General features: G+C 35.8%; 1 protein-coding gene and 1 pseudogene across 2 annotated transcripts in view; both read right to left on the reverse strand.

Moving 5' to 3' along the window:
* Positions 1 to 3973, reverse strand: part of LOC127493655 (eukaryotic translation initiation factor 3 subunit M pseudogene) — a 122783-nt pseudogene extending 118810 nt beyond the window's left edge.
* PTPRD (protein tyrosine phosphatase receptor type D) overlaps positions 1 to 24960 on the reverse strand; it is a 1783257-nt gene that overhangs the window by 1374705 nt on the left and 383592 nt on the right. The gene's annotated exons all lie outside the window — the stretch shown is intronic.

Genomic DNA, 24960 nt, shown 5'->3' on the forward strand with positions numbered 1-24960 from the left:
AGATACACAGTACCTATATTTATGCAAATACTAAGGAACACACTAGATACACAACCATTATTTTTAAGATAAACAGAAGGATTTTATACTGTATTTATCTCAATGTGTAGATCAAAATGCCAAGTTAAAAAATAGGTAATATTAAAGGTACATTTAGTAAATATTTTTGGTCAAACAGACAAGACAAAGTAAATAACAGGTCAACAGAATATTTCATCAAGAAACTATTCTTGTTTGTGTTCCACGTATCCACATGTATTAAATATACTCATCTTTACATAGTCAATAAAGTATTCAGAGATAGCCTTTGCATTTCCTTAATCGTTCTTGGGGGAATAATGTTATTTTGTATGACTCTCCATTGTTTATGTGGTAGAAAAATTTTGTCTTTATTAATAGCATTGACTCATTCTTGTTAATATACAAATGTTTTAAAATCGTCACTTAATATCATTTATGATATTAGCTTCATTTTTCTAAGACTAGCAAAATGTACAAGAGATGACTGATTGCTAGTTTTCTTTCAGATTATATGACAAACAGAAAACTGAAAATACATGTTCCAATATGGTTAAAGACTTTCCTGTGTGAGCCCATTCATATTCCTCTAATTGATATCTAAATTACCTGAGGTTTAGGTATATGATTTGGAAATTAATTGAACTATTGTTAGCTTAAATTAATCCTAAATGTTTGAGGATAAAAAGACATAAAAATTGGCTCTCAATTTAAAATAGCTTTCAGAATTTATATATAATTCATAAGTCACCCAAGTGAGTACACAAATTAACTGTTAGTACAATAGTTATCTACTTCTCCAGCAAGGCAATTTGACTGTGAATCAACTGGATGAGTCAGAGAAAACGAATGTTTCTGCAGTGAGTAGTGCTAAGTAATTAGCAGAAGTGGAGATACAGTGATTTATGTCAAGGAAGCTGCTAGAGAAGCACTCCCAACGGTCTCAGAACAACTCATGAAAGTAACCAGTTAGAGGACAGACCTTAAACATCCACCTGGTTCCTAAGACGAGGCAAAATCAAAATAGTACTAAAAAGAAAACATGGGCAAAGGGAAAAGGCCAACACATATAACCTCCCCTACTATAGGATAGCAGCCCACTCAAACAGAAAAGCTAAACATCTCCTAATTTTATACAAAGTCAAAAATCTGCCTCATATTGAGGATGGCATGTTTTGTATACAATTATGCATGTTTTCACCAAATTTCCTGAAAATATATGTTAAAACCTATTTTCTAGGAACTTTTTGAAGTACCCTTGTACTTACAGAACAACATTTCATACTTGAAAATTACTGAAGTCAAAGGAACTACCCTAGTTTCCATATAGGAATGAAAAATAGTTTCACTGATTAGTCATAGAGGAAGGAAAGAATAAAAACTAAATATAGGTGGTTTTGGATCATATCCCTTGAGTACTGAGTGTTCAACAAGATGATTACAGACATAAAAAGTGTGTTAGAAATACTCAAGAGCAAAAGTACAGTGGAATTGCAAAAACTAAAGGGGTAAAGAATTTTATAAAACTAGAGAAAGTCAATAGTATCCAAAAAGGAGAGAAATCAAATAATAGGACAATAAAAAAGTTATTGGTTTTTGAGGAAAAATATGTCTTTGATGACAGTGGAGAAAGTAGTTTCAATTTAGTTGCACATTTGGAGAGACACACAATACATGTACTTTTGAGAAATTTGTAGTAAAGCAGAGAAATGATAGGATGCAAAGGGAATGGAGTATGCAGGACTCAGCACTATAGCACCATGGGTTAAGCCACCACTTGCAATGCTGTCATTCTTTATCCAAGTACTGGTTCAAGTACCCTCTGCCCTACCAGATTCAGCTCCTTGCTAATGTGCCTGGGAAAACAGCAGAAGATGGCCCAAGTGCGTGGGTCTCTGCTACCCATGCTGGAAATCTGGTTGTTATTCCTAACTCCTAGCTTCAGCATGGTCCAGCTCCAGCAGTTTTAGCCATTTGGGGAGTAAATCAGGAGACAAGATCAGTACCTCTCTTGCTCCCTCACTCCCCCACCAGCCCTTGAAAGTGAGAGAAAGAATGGAATATGTCAAATATAAAATAAGCAGTGTTTAATAAAATAATGCAATCTGGTTCTAATTTTCCTTGGCATCCCAACTAGTGTTTTTTGTTAGTATCTCATACTTATCATCATTACTACAATTCATATAAAGGTTAAATGCAAAAACTTTGGGTCTGGCACTGTGGCTCACTTGGTTAATCCTCTGCCTGCTGCACCGGCATTCCATATGGGCACTGGGTTCTAGTCCCAGTTGCTCCTCTTCCAGTCCAGCTATCGGCTGTGGCGCAGGAAGGCAGTGGAGAATGGCCCAAGTACTTGGGCTCCTGCACCCACATGGGAGACCAGGAGGAAGCTCCTGGCTCCTGACTTTGGATCAACATCGATCTGGCCATAGCGGCCATTTGGGGGATGAACCAACAGAAGGAAGACCTTTCTCTCTGTCTGTCTCTCTCACTAACTCTACCTGTCAAATAAAAGAAAAAAAAAAGGAAAAAATGCAAAAACTTTGTATCTAGATTAAAGACTTTCCCTGAAAATTGTTGAATACTACTTGAACTTGGCTTAGACAAACAACACATTTTTAGCACTTGAAAAACAATTTTCTCTTCCCACCTTCCATACAAAGAGCTTCACACCTAATGTCATTGTATCCATCATGGCACAAAGGTGCAATGGTAAGAATAGAGGAATTACCAATGAGAAAATTGTCATCTTCCCTTCATGATGACACAGTCCTACATCAAGCTTGGATTACAGACTCCCTTAATTCCCTCAGACAAGATGGCCTGTATACCCACAGCCAGCACCATGTCCCCGTAGTAGCAGAAGTAGAAAACAGGGGAAATAGAAGAGGGGAAGGAGGAGAGAAGGGACATGAAATCCTGTTCTCTATTCTCAATTCATTAGCCTTAGAATCCTACCCCCCTTTATGAAAAAACATTAGTTTCCTAACAAAATGCTAAATAATAAAATTTCCATAGTATAAAAACTAGAAAGTTATAAAGATATTTTAGAGGCAATTACAATAGACCTTTGATTAGCTCCTTCTCAAACCACTTAAATTTTCTAGCTTTTTTAAATGTCTTAAAAATTGTTATAAGCAATGTAAATTTTTGATTTTTTGGTCCTTTTTTAGCTTTTTTGCCATTACTGGTAAGCATACTTTTTAATAGCTTCCTTGGCCTATTACAAATCTCACTCAGACCTTACATTTGCTTCTAAGAAAGTGATATGTACATAGATGATTCTGTCTTTTTCACTTCCCAGCTATGACATTTTGGCAAATGATTTTTATGAGCTTCAGTATTTTTTGATCCAAAGTCCCCTGATACTTCATTTCTTGAAGTTCTTGGTCCTCAACGCATCTAATTATCAGCTGATAAATGAGAGTATTATTTTTTCACTACCAGGGTTATAAGATGCAGGAAGAATTAGACAAATTTTGTCATTTTTTTCCAGTTTTCTCTTCTTGAAAACATTATTACCTAATCACATGGCAGTTTGGTTTTAGAGGGTTTAGTATCTACACCTGGTACAATAAATAATATTAGTATACATATTACATTTCTATACTTCAATAATCGGCGACTTTCTTTGTGTTCTCTAGGAGCCAGCCATATAATAAAACAGTGCCCTTCCGTTGTCTCCTGCAATCCCTTCACTATGTCATCACTTAGGAATTCTCTTGATGACCATTTGGAAGACAGGGAGACCGAGTCTTAGGAAACAAAATTTACACAGGTCCTCCAACTTTTAGTAAATGACTGAGTGGCAATTTTTAAGTGATACCAAGCAAAGGAGAAGTCCATATTCTCAATGAAGATGCCTCAAACCTACCACAGCATTCTCTGGGCCTGTGAGCACAGATCTGGGCTTTCTTGGACCAGGTTCAGATACAGCCACTGCTGCAATACCCATAGTCTCCAATTTTAGGCTTTTTTAGCATATGCAGACACACCTCATTATGTTCTCTAGGGATCTCAATTTCTTTTTCTCACATTTTATGCTTATCTGTGTATCACTCTGAGGAGTTTACTCAAATTTATCTTCTAATTTATTTTTCTCTTTAGTTTTCTCAATATTTTAACCCATATTTCTCAAACTCCAATTGTTACAATCAGCATTTCTAAATAATCTGTCATAAGATCTTGAATAAGATTTGTCATAAGACTTGAAAAGATAATTATTGGATTCCAATGACAATAGAAACAAACACTAAAAAAATTATTTAATAAATAGCATTTAAAAACTTCATGAAGCAAATCATAAGTCTCATCTGAAAGATAGTAAAGAATAACTTAATAGATACATCACATTAATGGATAGTTATTTAAGATTGTTACTCTCTAAGTTGTCCCCAAAATGATTTCCTTAGCTCTCTGGACTTGCTTCTTTGATGTATACTTAAGATGTATTTTGACACCAAACAGACACATACGTACGTTTTTGAAACATTGCAGTTTGTCATTTGAAGACTGCTCTTATGTCTATGAGTGTGGGACACAGGCTTGTCAAGTGGAAGAAATGGCGCTAGAGAGGTACCAGACAGCACAGGGCCAAGAGGGACTTTCGAGCTATGGAACTGCGATACAAGTTTTTTGAGAAGGAATCATGAATTTTTGAGTTGTTACTGAATAAGAGCAGAGGAGAGAATATAACTGACAAGCTTAGGTAGATAATTCATACCCCAATATATTCCTTCTCAGACAAACTTGCAATTAATAGACACAGCCATAATCAACACTTTTCCTCTGAGACTACCACTCATAGATCACCATTCATTCATTGTGGTAGTCAGCCCCTTTTTTAAGGATTAGCTGTATCACCAAAAATAAATATTTCTAGTCTGGCACACTGGCATTGTGCAAAGAGCCATTTATTTCAGTGTGACAAGTGTCTAACATGGTCTGTGTCATTGAAGAGGAAGGAGCCACAAACATAGTTTTGACATCCGTCCATTTTGTCTCTAACAGCCAAGGAGCCCTCCCCTATACAGCTCGACTCTGTCAAGCTCCCTGTAACTGTTCTTTCTTCTCTGACATTCCACAACCTGAATGTCGCAAGACACAGAGGTACTCTATAATATTATAGCAAGATTCTTAATTGCTGTTTTTATTCTCTGGCTGGAAACACATACACACACAAATACACACTAAAATTTAATGAAAATCTCCTGAATTCTGGAACTTTTTCCTTTCTTTTTATTTATTTATTTATTTATTTATTTATTTGACAGGCAGGAGTGGACAGTGAGAGAGAGAGACAGAGAGAAAGGTCTTCCTTTGCCATTGGTTCACTCTCCAATGGCCGCCGCGGCTGGCGCACTGCAACCAGCGCACCGTGCAGATCCGATGGCAGGAGCCAGGTACTTATCCTGGTCTCCCATGGGGTGCAGGGCCCAAGCACTTGTGCCATCCTCCACTGCACTCCCTGGCCACAGCAGAGAGCTGGCCTGGAAGAGGGGCAACCGGGACAGAATCTGGTGCCCCGACCGGGACTAGAACCCGGTGTGCCGGCGCCGTAAGGTGGAGGATTAGCCTAGTGAGCCGCGGCGCTGGCCGAACTTTTCCCTTTCACACATAATTGGAACTATCTTCTTACATGTTACTGGTCGGTCTTCTAAATAGTTGCTGTGATAAAAATATATCAGCTAATGATGTCAGGCTTTTTTTTTATGCTGTGTTTTCCACTGAACATTTCACAATACATTCGGTTGCTTGTATGATTTTTTGGAAGTTAATATGGCAGCCAAAACTATGTTGTCACTAGTAATATGCTAATTTTAATTGAGGAATTACCCAAAAATACTATAGAAAGAGCACATGCAGATAACCACCAACCAACCAAAAGAAACAAAATCATTGAAAACAAAGAAAAAACCACATGTATCACACAATCTAAATGTACTAGGAAAAGAAATTAAATCATGTGTGTGTGTTGAGGGGGTTCAAAAGTCTCATGGAAAATTGAATTAAAAAGATGTTACTTTGGTGAAGAGAACTTGAAATGCATGCATAGATTCTTTTATATTTTTTCTATGAACTTTTAGAAGATTCTGTGTGAGAGAAGTTAACTCTACATATATATATATATATATACACACACCTTTCAATACTTCTGTTAAAAACTATTTTGTTTTAGTCAATGATGATGCTGTATGAAATATTCAAAAAACCCATTCAAGATTAATTAGAGTTTCAGTTCTACCTAACACTTAACCTTGATAGTCAGTAATCCTCAGGGAATGTTAGCCTCCATCTTCATACTGTGAAGTTAAATCTGAGAACCGTCTATATAGTTATCTATGTAAAACAGTTATTTTCAGATCTTAAGTTAATTATCACATTCTAAGAATGATAGATGAATAACTATTATTCTTTAAATGATGGAGTTACAAATATTCCTAACATTTCAAATTAAGGCTCTTTGTACAAAACTCACACTTTTTTAAAAAATATTTTATTTATTTGAGAGGTAGAGTTGCAGACAATGAGAGGAAGAGACAGAGAGAAAGGTCTTCCTTCCATTGGTTCACTCCCCAAATGGCCGCAACAGCTGGAGCTGCGCAGATCTGTAGCCAGGAGCTTCTTCCAGGTCTCCCATGTGAGTGCAGGGGTCCAAGGACTTGGGCCATCTTCTACTGCTTTCCCAGGCCACAGCAGAGAGCTGGGTGAGAAGAGCAGCAGCCTGAACTAGAATTGGTGCCCATATGGGATGCCGGCACCACAGGCGGAGGATTAACCTACTGCACCACGGCGCCGGCCCAAAACTTTTATTCTTAATTCTAGGTATCTAGTCATGACAAATATATTCAAGAAACAATAAGAACTACTGTGTTAAGAACGTTCTGAGATGTACTGTTTAAGAGAACAGACTAAGATCATCCTGGAAGAAACCTTCATCATAGCAAGTCGAATCAACTGTAAACACTGAACATAATATATGAGTAAAATATGTTTATGTTAGATGGTGAAAGTACTATGAGAAACAAATAGTGCTGGATAAAGGGCATTTGTAGTCCTTGAATATGAAGGTTGCAGAGAATAAATCATTATATACTCTTGGGCTCTTACACATCTATTAATCCCATATTTCATACCACTAAATGCAAAAAAGTATTTTAGCTTATTGAATACTGGAGGATTAGTGCATATATACACATGAATCTTCCTGTAAGAAACTGATCTATACACTTTCAATAGTTTTTCACAACATTATACAGAATTTTATGCTTATTTCCTATTGCCTTTCCTTTTATTGATAATTGCTAGAATTACACTGTTTGAAAAGACCATCATTAAAAGTGCTAACATTTACTTTGTCTGAAGTGTAAATAATTCATGATACAAATGATCCTAATTTTGCTTTATTAAGATTTAGCCCTTTTTAATTTAAAGAGAAAAATGAATTTAGAGATATTGAAGTGGTCATAACCATTAATCTCTCCATTAAATTGGATTTCAACTTTTAATCTAATGGTCATTAGAAAACAACTTCAACTAGAAAGTGTTAAGTATACAGTGAAATAATTATCATTTCATTCAAACATTTATAATGTTATTCTACATATGATTGTATTGTTCCAGTTACATTTAAAATATAGTAATTCCTGCCTCAAAAGAATGGGATTATATGAAGTAAAAAGTAAGTCTTCATTCTACATCATATTCCTTCTTTTTCTTAAATAACATATCTATGAATTTTTTTAATTGTTATAGAAAACATATTTATAAAGATCTTTTGTTCTGATGGAATTCTTGGCATGTGTTTTCTCCAATATTAAGGCATCTTAATCCTCTCTGGATCTTCTTTAAAATGGCCTTTCATTGAGGAAAAACAACAGTTAATTCTATTCTTTTTTTTTTTAAATGATCAACAGTAATAATGCCAGTCATTACTGATTTGTTATCTCCTCATTCCTTGATCTAGTTCAATGTGAACATTTCCACATCTAATATTTAAAAATTCTAAATAATTTGAATGACAAATGACTTACCCTGGAAATAACTTATTCTAAATATCACTAAACTACTGTAATTTGGATATTGCTTGATGATTATTCAAAATCTCAAGGAACTGCTTAATATGAAAAACTGTGGAGGCAAAATAATTTTGCATGAAAATAAATATCTTTTAACGATTTTTTCTATGCATTTTGATTTTCCCTCATATAGGACAAGAAGAATTAGGAGAGAGGATTAATTCATTTAAAGAAATACTTCATGTTTCCACTTAATCTATAAGCACAATAGTGATGTTAAAATGCTATAAATATTATGGCAAAGGAAATTAGAAAAGACAGTATAGAAAGGAGATGAATTCCACAGGTTGGAATGCCATGTGAAGGTGAACAACAACAAGACAGAATATAAGATGATGGCTATGATCAGAACACCTCAGGCAAAGCATGGGCAGCGCGATGCATTCTCCCAACTTTTGCATACACCTGAGTAACTAACACTTATACAGTGGAGCCTAAACAAACTCAACAGCTGTGAAATATCTAACTACTAGTTTTAATACCCAGTTCTAGTCCCCTAAGTGCCAATGCTATGAGAAACAGCAAAGCCATGCTATAATCATATAAACAGTACATACTAAGCTATAAATTAAAATGAAACCACAAACTAAAGGAAGAATAAGTATTTGATAACTTGTTTTCTTTAGTATAAATTCCAACAGACACCAAGTAGGAAACATATGAGATTAGAATATTACTGAATTTTGGCTATGAAGTATATTATTTAATAGTTCTGTGTATATAATTTTACTTTCCTAAGTTTTCATTTTCTCAAAGAATATATATAATGTGTATACATATATATATATATATATAAATTTGGTAACTGATCCCTAGTTTTTCAATAATTAGCACTGAGAGTGACAGAATTATACTAGCTGATGAACATACACAACTATTTCCCACAATCTCAGTGACAAATCTTCAATTGCAGGTGGCCTGATTAAAAGCCTCAATATGTCTACAGTTGATTTTTTTAAAAATGTTTAATAGTAACTATTATTTAAAAAATATTTATTTAAAGAGTTACAGAGAGGGACAGAGATAGAAAGGGAGAGAGAAAGATATATAGAGAGACGTGGGATGGGGGGAACAGAGGGAGATGAGAGAGTGCGTGATCTTTCATCCACTGGTTCATTCCCCAGGTGGTTCCAACTTCTGGGGCTTGTCCACGCAGAAGTCAGGACCCTGGAACTACATCTGGGTCTTTCTATATGGGTGGCAGGGGCAACAGCGTCTTGTATCATTTTTTTTCTGCTTTCTCAGATACATTAGCAAGGAGCTAGATCAAAAATGGAGCACTCGAGATTCCAAGGGGATTCCAGCATCACAGAGGGCAGCTTAACCCACTTTACCACAATGCTAGTCCCTAAATATTTTTTCAGTGAAAACATATCCTTTAACAATACAGAATTAATCCTTTCAATACATTTAAGAGTTCTTCCTCAAATTATTTAGATATCATAGAAACAACTTTGAAAATCATTTTCCATTTATCAGACAATTAAGATTTGATTTAAGCAAGAGTATAATTCAGATTTCATGAGGGAAATCTTTGCTAATCTGGGTGATTTCTATATATAAAAAACCTATGGAATTGTAGGTCTATTCGTAGCAAATTAATGTATTTGTATGTAATGAATGTTTTATTTTTAATAAAGATACTCCTACTTTTAGTATAAAAAATCATTTAAACTCTAGGAGGAAAATACATGAAAATTCATTATGCCCCACAAAGTGACCTTTGAACTGAAAATTTTGCATTGGTCTGGCCAGGACTACAATTGCTATTGCATTCTATTGGGTAAAAACATAAACCCCAGCCCCCACCAGAGTCTATTCCACTGAGTAATGTAAATTGTCTCTATTTATGGGCTAGAGATTTTCAAAACCATTTGTTTGACAAGGTCAAACATGCTTATTCTCATGGCAAAAACACATATTTCTGGTCTTCCATTGTACCCAAATGATCAGTAGATCTTCCCTGCACTTTCAGATGAACAAACCTAATACAATATTTGGTGATCAAGAAATATTTGAAGTTTACAGGAAAAAGTGTAGCGTAATAAAAATCCGAAATAACAAAAGTAACAATGAGAGATAATGACTGCTTTTCTCATAAATTTCATAATCTCATTTCAAAACAGGTTGTCTATGATATTGTTTAGATAAAATCTAATAGGCCAGAGCTGATTTTCAACTGTGACATATATGCTCATAAATTCAGACTGTATATGAGCATATATTTTCCTTTTATATATATTGAATGGAACTTGTAAAGCATACTATTTTTCTATAGCAAAATATTTCCCTTCCCTTTCCACATAATTTATATACTGGAACATAACATCAGATTTTGTGGCAAATCTATACTAGACAATATGTCATAGTAAAGTACTTGTCACAATGGGAAAAAAAAAGGAAAATTTAGAAAATATTGAGTACCACTATGTATAAAGCATTATGCTTCAATTGGAATGTTACTGTAAGTGGGCCATTTAAAAATCACTCTCACATATGTTCAATGCCTGACCTGTTTTGCTAGGGAACTGAAAGCTGTGAACTTGTTCATAGAAAAATATATTCTAGAAAAAAAAAGCCTAGCAAATAATTGTAACATTTTACTCAATCTATATTTTCATTTTAAATAATTTTTAGTTTATTTGTATGTGTATATATATTAAAAATCAATATGGTTCATATTAAAAATAGATATGGTTCATATATTCATAAATATGGTACAACCAAGATCTTCTAGATTTTATCATTTGTAATTATTTTGACTTTACTGCATAGGCAATGAGGATCCACTACAGGTGTATAATTATGAAAGTTACATGATGAAATTTGTATTTTAGACTATCAAGGTACCAAATGAACTGAAAGGATTTGAAACTGAAATCAAGGAAAATGATTAATATGTTAGGGCAATAATATCGCAAGGGAAAATTATATGTGAAACCTTTTATAAACATTAAAGTCCTTAGAAATGTTAGTTGTTGTTATTATTTGAGATTAATATTTCAGGTAATTAAACCTCATTGGCTTAGGTTCAAGAATGAGGTACATGAGGCAAAATTCCTGCCACAACAGGACTTGTCATAGAGACTTTTTAAAATAAAAGCCAGAGCGCAAAACTAAGCCACTGCCTATTTTGCTCTATTACAGTCCAGCTGTCATTTTAAATTACTCCTATACCAAAAGAGAATCTGTTATTACATTAGCATATCTTGGTATTAGACAAAATCATCTAAAACTGTTTCACAATTTGTCTCCTTTGAGAGGGCTTTCCATGTCAACCAGAATGAATTTCCTAGATGTAACCTAATTTAAAAGGCATATAAATCTCCAATTTGCTATTTGCTATGCAGATAACCATAAGCACTCTAATAAGAAAATGTAGGTGTCATTATACTTGGTCAAATTTACTATTAAATGACTAGCTAATAGACTTAGAAAATTTTACATCCTATATCAATGGAGATGTCATTAAAAACAGACCCTGGAGCTATTGTCTGAATTTCATGGTAAAATAAAAGCACATTTTCATTATCTGGCTCTGTCTTTTATAATTAGTTTTGTCTTAATACAACAGCAATTCCTTTAAATCTCATTGTATGCTAGAATGAAATCTGAGAAAAGAGTTTTGGTTTTTTAAATGACGTAGCTTTCAGGTATTTCCTCCCTGCATCCTTGCAACCTCCATTATTAAGTAACTTCACATGGTAATTATGGAGTTCTCCCCAAATTTGGGAAGTTGTGCGTGTGATAATAACTGAAACAAACTGTGAGTCCAGAGAGGCTTTGGTATAAAATTATATGGGGGGGAGGGGACAAGACTTCTGAATTTTAGCAGTAGAATCAATCTTTTATTACATAACATCATGCCTGCTAAATGAGAGTAACAACCGGCTCTAAAAAGAAGGATGGCCAATCTCAGAAAAACAACTAAAATCCTTACCAAAAGGGTAGACAGAGGCAGACAAATATCTTAAAATACAAAGCAATCATCGATCATCAAGGACACAAAGATTATGTCGGAGTATCCTTGAAGCGCAGACCTGCAAGCTACACTTTTAAGAGTATTCATATTCAACACAGAGAAAGCTACCCAGAAGGCTTGTTTTGGTGGAATATCTGATGCTTCAAAACTGTTAAAAAAGAAAATAATGTTTCAGCCATAACATGGACCAATGCAATTCACAGAAATTCACCCTCAAATGGAAACTTCTCAATGTAAAAGTCATAACTGGTAACACATTTTACATATGTGCTGCATAGAATGAATGTAATGGGTTATTTATTTATATACATAACAGTGCTTTCAAGGTAAAGATTACAAAAGTGGGGATTTTCATGATTTACATTATAAATTGAATAACAAATCCAGTCACACTATAATCTATGGTGCTAATTGAGAAATCTTTTACTTACAGTTCTTTAAACAATAAACTGTAAAGAAAATCACATTATTTAGAAATTTTAGATAATATCATGCACTGAATACTGTTATCTGAAGGCAACTAAGTTAATCCTTAAACTGGAATGATTAATACTAGTATTCTAGTATTAATACTAGCTCAAAATTACATGCTATAGTCTGGTCACTTCCTTTAAAGAAACCAAAAGACTTGGGGCTGGCGCTGCAACGTAGTGGATAAAGCCGCCAACCCATATGGGTGCCAGTTCAAGACCCACCTGCTCCACTTCTGACCCAGCCCTTTGCTATGGCCTGGGAAAGCAGTAGAAGATGGCCCAAGTCCTTGGACCCCTGTGTAGGAGACCCAGAGGAAGCTCTAGGCTCCTGGTTTCAGATCTGCACAGCTCCTGCTGTTGCAGCCAACTGGGGAGTGAACCAGTGGATGGAAGACCTCTCTCTCTCTCTGTCTCTCCTTCTCTCTCTGTGTAACTCTTTCAAATAAATAAATTAATTTTTTTTTAAAAAAGACATTTGCCCTAACAAACCAAAAGACCAAAAGGTTATATACATTCTTTCCCAAGCCAGTCTATTGAATGAACCTGGGATGATAAGTCTGAAGGTTTAACCACAGAGGATCATGAAAACCTTTGTACTTAAAAACATTTAACAGATGCTGATAAGAAAAAGATTCATTGATAAGAATTTTGAAATTCATATCTCCAAACATTTGCTCCCAAACATCTGGAAAGTTGATCAAGAGAACATGGCAGGTGGGCTATGACTAGCATAAAAGAGTGAGAGACAAAGAAAAGTGCAACAGAGAGGTCCTGATGGACCTCTAGGGGATCCAACATTTATATAAACAGCAGCCTGGGAGAGTGGAAAGACTCTGGATTTTGGATAGCAAAAGAACTGTGTAATGAGTACAAAATTAACTGCAAATATATCTTTGTAAAAAATAAGAATGGGAATGGGAGAGGGAGGAGGAGAAAGAAGGGAAGGTAGGGTGGGAATAATTACTATATTCCTAAGTGTGTATATATGAAATGCATGAAGTTTGTGTATCTTAAATAGGAAAAAAAAAATGGGGTTAAACTTGGGTTAGAGATGGGTAGGAATCAGACTCCTTTGCTGACCAGGCAAAATATCTAACCATGATGAAATGCAGAAAGATTAAGATATTGGCTCCACAATCAAGCAAGTCAGGTTTAAACATGAGCTCTATCACTTATTCTGTATTTCCACGCTTAAAGGGATGCAGGTATTAATAGATGCTACTTCATAGATATAAAACAAAAGTAATCATCTCACATGAGGTTCATAACTCATTTTCTTGCATGGTGCTTTACAGGCTTACTATTATTGTTGTTATTATATTAAAATCAATGTAGTTTTATGTACTAAATTAGGTTATATATGGATTTTTAAAGCATCTGAAGCCTGATGTTTATTGTTACTACTTCATTATGCCTTGATCTGAAATACTATTACTAAAAAACTTTCAATCAAGGCTGTCCAGTAGGGGGCACCTTCCACTTTCAAACCTGGTTTGTCCTTAAGTCCAGCATCATTTCTCAAAATAGCTTCTTTCCCCCAGAAAACAACCAGTGATTCTTTGTGCCAGGGGCATTCCTGCCAGAAGACTAATTGACACCACTTTTAACTCAGATGGGTCTCTGATGAATAGAATATAGACATGCAGAAAAACAGAATGTCATCTTTGAAGTTGTTGAAATAAGCAAACACCACTTCACCCTGACATGAAATTTGTCCAATTTATGTTTTTGCTTTTTCACTTTCTCGGAATTTCTCCTTTGTCCTCAAGTGACAGTTATAGCACACAGGCATATAATATTTAGTTTGCTTTATGATGTCTTGCACCGTGCTTTATTAAGAGTTTTAGATTTATTAGATTTAGGAAAGTGTGCTTGATGCCCTAGTACATTACTCTATACATTATTCACTAAGAATTACCCACTTCTGTGACTCATTGCACCACACTTAAAATCAGTGGAACTTGCCTATTGTTTATTCTTCATTGTGAAAAAAATAGCTTCCTTTATTTTCCCCGTCTACTATCAAAATACTAGAACACTACGATTATACTCAGTTTTTCAAATTCAAAATGTATTATGCACTGCATTTTCTTTAGAAATTGGATTATATACCTGTAAGTATATATTGCTTAAGAAACAAGAGGATTAAATATATTATTTCTGCATAAATAATTTCTCTACATTCTCAGTTATTCTCTGTGACATTTATGAATCTACATTGATTTATTATCAATTGAAACTTTTAAAAGCCCAATAATCTTAAAAGCCAGCATATACTTAAAGTAATGAACTTAAAAGGGAATCTTCTGAGTAAACATCAATAAACCTAACAGCAATTCAGCCTGAGGGCATTTCTATAGACAGAAACTAAGTGTTTCTTTAAAATTTTCATCACACAACCTGCAAAAAAATTTGAAAAACAGAAGCAAAAATGAAACAAAAATAAGAACAGTACAACAAATGACAAATGCAGGTTTCATAATCTTGAACTCTCCCTGTGAAAAGAATGCATGTGGCTGTTGTGTTCAGCATTTTAAAAATATTGCAAAATTTTCCATTTAAAATACAGCTATCTAGTGTACAAGAATTAGACTAATACTCCTGATTGGCAAAACTAGCTATAGAGGGACCAGTGTTGTGGCACAGTAGGTAAAGTCGTGGCCTGCAGTGCTGGCATCCCATATGGGTGCCAGTTCAAGTCCCTGCTGCTCCACTTCCTATCCAGCTCTCTGCTATGGCCTGGGAAAGCAGATGGCCCAGTTGTTTGGGCCCCTGCACCTGCATGGGAGACCCAGAAGAAGCTTATGGCTCCTGCCTTGGGCTCAGGTCCAGCTGTTGCAACCATTTGGAGAGTGAACCAGCAGATGGAAGACAACTCTCTCTGCCTCTGCCTCTCCGCAGCTCTACATTTCAAATAAATCATTAAGTCATTTAAAAAAAAATCTATTAAAAACTAGTTGTAGAGGAATACTATCTGACCCTAAACTCATATACCGCATACATTCTCCAAATGTTTGCTGCCCCCCTTTTTTTGCAGCTTTCTCCACTACCCATTCATATTAGTCTGGTCTCTGCAGATATTTGTAGTGGGTTCTCTTGACACAGAGATGAAGATGCACAAATAATCAGCAGCATACAACCCAGTTGAGATAGGTTAGGTATTCTTCAAGAGTTTTTATAATGCAGACTGTTTCAGTAAAAGAGGTATGATGCAAATGAGGATAATTGCCCACTTAGCACTTTGAACAACTGCAACATTATGCAGCCATTAGACATGTCTTCAAAAAATGTCATATGCAAATTTTAAATGATTTAGTTAAATAACTATCACATCACACATTTACAAGTAAATGCATATTGACTTATATCACAAAAAGAACTTAAACTACATATACACTATCAAGGTAACACTATCAGCAGGTGGATAATCACTCAGAATTATGTTAAATTATGTTATGAAAACCAGTCCCTGATCAAAGATTCCCATGTGCACATTAATTGTAACTAATTACATTTTCATTTAAAAAATTTAAAATAATAAATTAAAGTGGTATGCTCCTTTGGAACAGGGGGTAAAGTAAAGTATAAAAATTATTTGACTATTGTTATTGTTGGAAGTTTAAGGTCCAGGGGGAATAGGTAAATACCTGAAAGGGCCTACAGATGATGGCATCTGGGACTTATATTATTGGTTAAGTAAAATCTAAGTACAGTGATTATTATATTTTTGTCATCACAAAAGTAGTTCATTCTCATTGCAGGTGACTGCATAGAGGATAGAGAAATAAACAAAAATGCAAAAGTCATTTGTAATACTACTTTTTTTAAAAAAATGGTTAAGCATTTTGTCTTGTTCCAGTTACAACATAAGCTACATCAGGACCAGGGGCTTACATTTTGCTCACCAATATATCCAACTACAGAGAATAGTGCTTGGTTAAAAGAAACAAAAAAGTAGGCACTGAGTATATACTGACAGAATATGTAATTTTAAAATTTGGGTTTTATGGCACTTTTAATTTTGTGTTTAATTGTTGTTTAATTTAAAATCATATTGTAAGTATGTTTCCTGTCATTGAAAATTGAAGCAAAATACAATTTAAAATGGCTACATGATGTTCATAATTTCTGAATATTAGTGCATCTGCAAATTACCACTACAATCAAAATACTTCAGTGAGTATCTCTGAGCATTGAGCAGGTAGTTCCTGGTCACTTATGACATAAGTAACAGAAAGGGAAAAGCTAGAACAAAACACATCAACTATTCAAATACTTAGCATACATGACACTTGTATATCTCTATCAGTAGTGAATATTACAGTGATGCTGACCACTATAATTTTTTCAAATATTTCTTTCAATGCTCATATTAAGGTAATATTATTACAAAGAGGACAGATTCCATGTAGTTCATTATACAATTTTTATTTTAAATTTACCTGACAGGTAGAATTACAGACAGTGAGAGAGAGAGAGAAAGGTCTTCCTTCCACTGGTTCACTCCCCAAATGGCTGCCATGGAGCTGATCCGAAGCCAGGAGCCAGGAGCTTCTTCCTGCTCTCCCACACGGGTACAGGGGCCCAAGCACCTGGGCCATCCTCCACTGCCCTCCCGGGCCACAGCAGAGAGCTGCACTGGAAGAGGAGCAACTGGAACTAGAACCAGTGCCCATATGGGATGCCGGCACCATAGGCGGAGGATTAACCAGTGAGCCACGGCGGTGGCCCCCATTATACAATTCTAATATAATGATACATCCTTCCTTCCCTCTTTCCTTCCTCCTTTTCTTTCTAAATTTTTGAGGTAACATTTTTAATTTACATTCAGACAAAGCTTAATATTCCACTAAATAAATAACTCAATAAGTAAAAAGGTCATAGTTCAGCAGGAACATAGGCAAGATCTATAATCAAATGAAACAATGACCATTTCATTCTCTAGAATTCGCTATGTAAAATTTAGATTAATCACATATTATTAAAACTATAGTGGTGTTATCTTTTTTAACCATTGGTTTGGCAAAGTTTGACAAAACAATATTTATTGCAATACTTGTACAAAGAGGCATTTCCTTTTATGTTTTTGTTTTTTAATTTTGGCTTCCATTATAAGGGAGAACATGTGATATTTTTCTGTGTCCAGCCTATTTCACTCAACACAGTGTCCTTCAGTTGCAAGAATCTTGATGCAAATAGTAGAATTTCATTTTCTGTAGATTAATAATATCCCATTGCTGATAGTCCTTATGACTTGTAATTGTTTTATTATTAACAGTGAATGTTTTTTCTATGTCAATAACATCACCATTTTACACAAAAATTAACATAGAATTTGGTGTATACAATATATGACATCATCCATAACTATAAGCACGGGCATAAAATAGACACACACACACACACACACACATCCATTGTACATTCATTGATCCATATATAATTGTCATGAAATATGTGTATTTTTGACTAATGTATAATTATTTGACAGTAAAAATATTAATGTTTGGTACATATAGTATGGAGTATTAAATTCCTTATCTATATTACACAAAAAATATGCTTATTCACAGGCATTATGGTGCAGCAGGTAAAGCCATCGCCTGTGATGCTGGCATCTCATATAAGCACTGGTTCAAGACCTGGCTGCTCTGCTTCCAATTCAGCTTCCTGGTAATGCACCTGAGAAAGCACAGGAAGATGGCCCAAGTGCTTGGGCCCCTCCCCTGTACCCACATGAGAGACCTGGAAGAAGCTCCTAGCTCCTGATCGGCCCAGATCCAGCCACTGTGGCCATTTGGGGTGATCCAGCAGATGGTAGATCTGCATTTTTCTGGACCTTCCTCAATTTAACTCTTAGCAATAAGTCACATATATAAATATATATGCATATATGCTTCAGAGAGTAAATTTATGCACACTGATCTACAAATATGAACTGCCAGAACAAAATCTCACTGGCATTCCATATATGTAAAACTTGACAAATATTTTAAATACTTTAATAAAAATTTGTATCAAATATTTTTAGTTCAAAATTTCAAAAGAATATGTCTATAGTGATGCATTTTAAAATTTCTGTTTTGGATTGCACAATTTTTGGTAATTTTTATATAATAAAAATAGATAAAATCAAATATATGTGTACTGTGTATTTATATATTTTTACTAAATGCCCCCCCCCTTTTTCATTTGTGGAGAGGTGTTTAATTTTACCTAACTTCGGAGGAGAAAAAGTGGTATTTAAGTTTTTGAAATGAAGTTGGAAAGGTGGCCTTGGCTGAGTGCTCAGACGGAAATAGCACAGCATGTAAGGAACCTTGCTTTTCAAAGAGGCTCTCTGCCCTGCCACCACAGGATCCAAATCTGACTGCTGCTGGCCATCTTTCAAAACCAGCTCATGTAACTAGTGGCAGATGTGGCTGTCTGCAAGTGTGGGAAAATTCATCTGCAGAGTGCACCTGTTGTTTTGCTTAGGCCAGAGTGCAGGTGTGAATACAAAAACTGAAGGGGGAAGTCAACAGCAAAATTAAGAGAGTGGTTTTTCCTCTCTCATGATCTGTGTTTGTTTTTTTCTTTTTTCTTTTTCCCTCCACCTGAAGGGTTCAAGTTGCTGAAGGGAAAATAACCCATGGTAGGCTTTAGCCAATTATCCTAAGACTGTAATTATCATAATATGTCACTATAATATTTGCAAAAAAGAAAATAGGAGAAAAACAAGTTTGAAATCCAAAATTTGAAAAAAAAGGAGATAGATTAGACTTCAATAGCTGCCTCTGCTTGGACTATTTTGATTTATATTTATGTAAGAAACATTTTGCTGTCAACAAAAATATTGCTACTGTGTGATTACATATTCAGCATTTCATTTAATTATAAAACATTTTTAGTTTAAATATACTGTTGAAAAACAATCCTGATATTTTCTTCAATCTTTCAATGGCCAATTATAGTTTAAATATCAGACTTTCTGTACACCAGTGGTTCTCAAACTTTACTGTGCATATTAAGCCACTGTTATTTAAATACAGGTTTGGATTTCGGATGGAGCCTAAGCTTTGCCTTTTTAACAAAATCTCAGATAATGGTAATTTCGTTTCCTCCAGGATCCTAGGTTGAATAGCAAGGCTGCATATTACTTATATGATTTCATAATACAAATATGCGAAATAATTTGAACACTATTTTAAAGAGAAATCATTTAACAAATAAAAACCAGTTAAGTGTCAAATTCTTAGAAGTAGATTATATACATAGACAATGAATGGTAACCTCAAATCTAGCCATAGTTATTGAGTTATGAAATCTTTATGTGTTTAAGAAGCCTTCACCTACTTTGAGTAGGTGATTCCAATTCAATCCCATCGAGGTGGCATGTACCAATGCCATCACACTGTTCCAGGTGATCAGTTTCAGTTCACAGTTGGTCATGGTGAAGGGACTGGGAGTCAAAGGGAGCACATAGACAAGTCTAGTACCTGCTAACGCTAACTGATGGAGTAAATAAAGGGGAGAGTGATCCAACATGGGAAGTGAGATACTCAGCAGACTCATAGAATGGCAGATGTCCTAAATAGCACTCTGGCCTCAGAATCAGCCCTAAAGGCATTCGGAGCTGGCTGAAAAGCTCATGAGAGTATTTCAGGCATGGAAAGCCAAGACACTCTGGCAAAAGATCTCTGCGAGTGAGATCCCAGTGGAAAGAACAGGCCATCGAAGAAGGAGGTACCTTTCTCTGAAGGGAGGAGAGAACCTCCACTTTGACTATGACCTTGTCTAAACAAGATAAGAGTCGGAGAACTCAGAGGGCTTCCATAGCCTTGGAAACTCATGACTGGAGCATAGGGAGATTACTGATGCCATAGACAGGAGTGTCAATTGGTAAAGTCAACAACAGGAGTCACTGTGCACTTACTCCTCATGTAGGATCTCTGTCCTTAATGTGCTGTACATTGAGATTTAATGCTATAACGAGTACTCAAACAATATATTTCACTTTGTGTTTCTATGGGGGTGCAAACTGTTGAAATCCTTACTTAATGCATACTAAACTGATCCTCTGTAAAAAAAAAAAAAAAAAAAAGAAAAAGAAAGAAATTATCAATTCCCAACTTGACTCTCACTGGGATTAAACATGACAATAGGTCTGCTCTGATTTCATCATCATTTAAAAAAATCATCTATTATTTTTCACTTTATGTTTCTGTGTGGGAGCAAACTGTTGAAATCCATACTTAATGTATACTAAGCTGATCTTCTGTATATTAAGATAATCGAAAATGAATCTTGATGTGAATGGAAGGGGAGAGGGAGTGGGAAAGGGGAGGGTTGTGGGTGGGAGGGACGGTATGGGGGGAAAGCCATTGTAATCCATAAGTCGTACTTTGGAAATTTATATGCATTAAATAAAAGTTTAAAAAAAAAAAAAAAAGAAGCCTTCACCTACTTTGAGAAAGATGCTGGCTTGAATTCTAACAATACTTGCCTTCAACATGATTTTCCCTTGGTATGGTAGATGGAAGGTATACTTGTCTTCTTGGTATTTATTTTTGATCCAGTCTTGCTCTATTTTTCCCAATTTTACTCTTTATTCTATTTCACCCAAGATATTACAAAATTCTCCTTCTCTGACTTAATTTTTGTATCAAATGGGCTGAAGACCTGAGATCTTTTATTTGGAGACCACTTAGTATCTCAATCTTTCCAACACTATTTTTCTCTTATCCCTTTCTACACTGAGTATGGCTCAGGAACCTCCTTAGAATGCCAGGCTTACATTAGATTGACTAAATCACAGCCTGTGTTTTTTGTGCCCATGAAGGTTTGAGAAACAGTGTTGTGGACTGAAACACTTCTGGTAATAAAGTGTAAATCCCTACTTTAAGTCAGAGTTAGAAATATGTCTAAAATCAGTGAGAGCTCTGGAGAGCTGGATCCTAAGATCCAGCATTTGAAAACAATGCTCTCAAAGAGGTAACTGAATAATTCTCACTCTCAACTGTGGAACAGTAATAATACCTTCCCCCAGGTTTTTGTAATAGAGTGTGATGAAAATATACTCCATATAGCATCTGGCATGCAATAAATGATCAATTGTTGCTGAAAAACATAGAGATAAATAATTAGAGGAATGAGAGGTTGTGATTGCCAGAGATTATGAAGTGTTTAAAGATCTTTCTGAATCAATGCTGACCTGACAGCATACTATCCAATACCACTTTTAGAAAAGTGACTTTTCTGATGTCACTTTGCCATCATCTAGCAATTCTCAGCTTCTCGTCAGTTCAACTAATTTTTTATTTGCATGGATTCTTTTCCCCTGGCATCATGCTCAGCACAATGATTTTTCTTACTTATTTTCTCAGAAACATTTTTAGGTAGTGTGGAAAAAAAATGAGTCTTCTCTTACAATATAATGAGGCAATAAAAAAGACTATTTAAATGTATTTCTTCATAAAATATTTTAATATTGTTATTTACATGAGAGTTTTAGAAGTCATTATGGTGCAATGTGAAAATTTTAAACTGATAAAGGACAGGTAAATTATGTGTAGGCATTTCCAATACACCAAAATATCTCTTTGATGTGCAATTTTGAAATTCATCACTTTCACAGCATAACTATCATGGTGTTAATGGATATTCATATTTAAATTATGAACTAAAATTACTTTCTACCTATATAGGCAGACGTTTCCTATAAAAAGCTTTAAAACAGAAAGAGATATACAGCAGAAAAGAGTATTTGAACACATTTTATGTTGTGATTTCTAGATTATCTCTATTTGCTGAGCATATCTGCTGTGTCACATCAGTTTATTGCCTTTCAGCTCCCATCTCCCCTTCTGATATGATAACCAATAGAATTTGTTTGGGTATTCTCCTTTAAAGCAAACAGGATGCTGAACTTCCTTAGCAGAGGGTGGCAGAAGGAAAATACTGGCGGCAGAGGCTGCCTGCAGTTTCCAGCCCGGGTCAGGAAGGTACGAGGTGCTGCTGCAAGGACATCTGGTAGAATGGTCTCAGCAGCCACCAGGCCAGTATTTGACACTTTTGTGACATCTCAGCTTCTGCATGGTGACATCTACACATCAGCCTGGTGTTCCCTGGGCCAGACATCAAGGGTGTGCTCGCATGTAGCCTCCCATGTCCTACAGAGGATCATAATGGCAACTCGTCACCCCTTCTTCGTGGTGCAGGGTCTGAAAGGTCTAGAATCCCACCAGTGTGTGGATTCCCACCCCGTGCTCAGTAACCAGTAGAATACCTGTTTCACCTGCACTATATCACATAGGGTAGCCTGTTTGTGCAGCAGTACCTGTCCAGCACCAGCCTGGCCAAACCAGTGAACATCTCTGTTCTCCAGAGGACAGACCACATCTTCACCAGGGAAGGCTAAACCCCTTTCAAGTTATCCATCTTTGGATCAGGCGGACAGCTGTCATAAACAATTTCCCAGGGATGAGTATCTGGCACGGCATCCAATCGCACTTGGGATGCCCACATCCCACATCTGCTTCTGATACAGCTTCCTGCTAACATGCTTCTTGGAAAGCAGATGATGGCTCAAGCACTGCAGTCTCCACCACTCATGTGGGAGACCAGATGGAGTTCCAGGTTCCTGGCCTCAGCCTGGCCCTGCCTCTCATAACAAAATAATCTCTAGAACAAGTTTTTCTTCTTTATTATAAAAAGCCAATATAGTAGTCTGGATCTAGTGAGGAGATGGAAACTATAAAGTTTAAAAGGGCTATTTTAATATAAATAATGATTAGCTAATATAAGAAGGTTTTTTTTTTCATTTTATTATAAAAGACAGAGGATATAGATTCTATCTACCTGTACACTCCCCAAATACTGGCAGCAGCCAGTTATTTCCTAAGATTTCTACTGGATCGCAGGTAGTTGATGAGATTCCAGTTTATTCCTCATGGATTTATTTTTATTATCATGATCTCAGATTCTGCCCACCAGGGTTGGCAAAACATTTAAGAAATCCCAAGATGTTAGAGGTACATGCTAATATGCTACTAGATGCTAACCCAAAACATAGGAAATCTAAGATGACCATTTATATTCTTGGCTAAGTATTAACTTTGTCCCTACCACCAATATCTATCATCACAATTTATAAAGGTATTGAGAAAGATGCTTAATTATAGGCCAACACCATTGACTCTGCAACACAATTATTTCTATCAATCTCCATGGCTTCCTATTCACACTATCCTTTAACTGAGTTCCCAGACACAAACACCCCTAGAGAAAGGACCATTAATTAATACTATACATTCTCATAAACTGTGGGAATAAAAGAAACCTCATTTTATCTGGGCATGTTGTCAGTTCAAAAGATTACATTCCCAATCCTCCCTTACAGTACATCTGACCAATATACTAAGTTTTGGTCAATGAGATGTAAGCAAAAGTGTCCTTATGCAGAACGAAAGGACCATTCTTGCCCCTTTCTTCATCTTACAGATTGTAGTGTGATGACTGGCACTTGAGTAGTCATCTTGGACCATGAAACAGCATGCTAAGCATAATACAAAGTAAGATAGAAGAAACCTGGGATCCTAATGACAACAGAGCCAACTATCAACCCTAAACTTCTTCTCTTGATCAGAAATACATTTCTATTTTGCATGAGTAACTAGTAATCTTGTTATTTTATTATACAAAGTTCAGCTTAATCTGAAAAGATATATTGCTTTATCTGGGAGTTTTATCATTTTCATGCTTCCAGACTTAGAAGGGAAAGGTGATCTAGAAATAGCAAAGCTTCTGCCTATAAGTACAGAGAAGACCAACTGCTTGATGGAAAGGAAAAATAGATTTTTTTCATAGTCTAAAAATTAATTCAGGTTCCCTGCATTAAATAAAAACCTACTATTGAAGGTAGAATTATGGAAAGAGAATGTACAGAGAGAAAAAGTTATATGTCTACTGGAAATGGTTTATTATAATATAAAGAGAATAAAATATGTACAGTATAACTGAAGTGGACACAAGATGTTATGAAAATAAAGTACTGGGCTGGTGCCGCAGCTCACTAGGCTAATCCTCCGCCTGCAGCGCCAGCACTCTGGGTTCTAGTCCCGGTTGGGGCGCCGGATTCTGTCCCAGTTGCTCCTCTTCCAGTCCAGCTCTCTGCTGTGGCCCGGGAGGGCAGCAGAGGATGGCCCAAGTGCTTGGGTCCCTGCACCTGCATGGGAGACTGGGCAGAAGTACCTGGCTCCTGGCTTCAGACCACTGCAGAACTGGCCGTAGAGGCCATTAGGGAAGTGAACCAACGGAAGGAAGACCTTTCTCTCTGTCTCTCTCTCACTGTCTATAACTCTCTCTCTCTCTCTCTCACTAACTCTGCCTGTCCAAAATAATAAAAAAAGTACTAGGAACAAAATGAAAA

Source organism: Oryctolagus cuniculus, chromosome 1 (genome assembly GCF_051225735.1).
Source record: "Oryctolagus cuniculus isolate XC-2025 breed Fujian yellow rabbit chromosome 1, ASM5122573v1, whole genome shotgun sequence".
NCBI lineage: Eukaryota > Metazoa > Chordata > Mammalia > Lagomorpha > Leporidae > Oryctolagus > Oryctolagus cuniculus.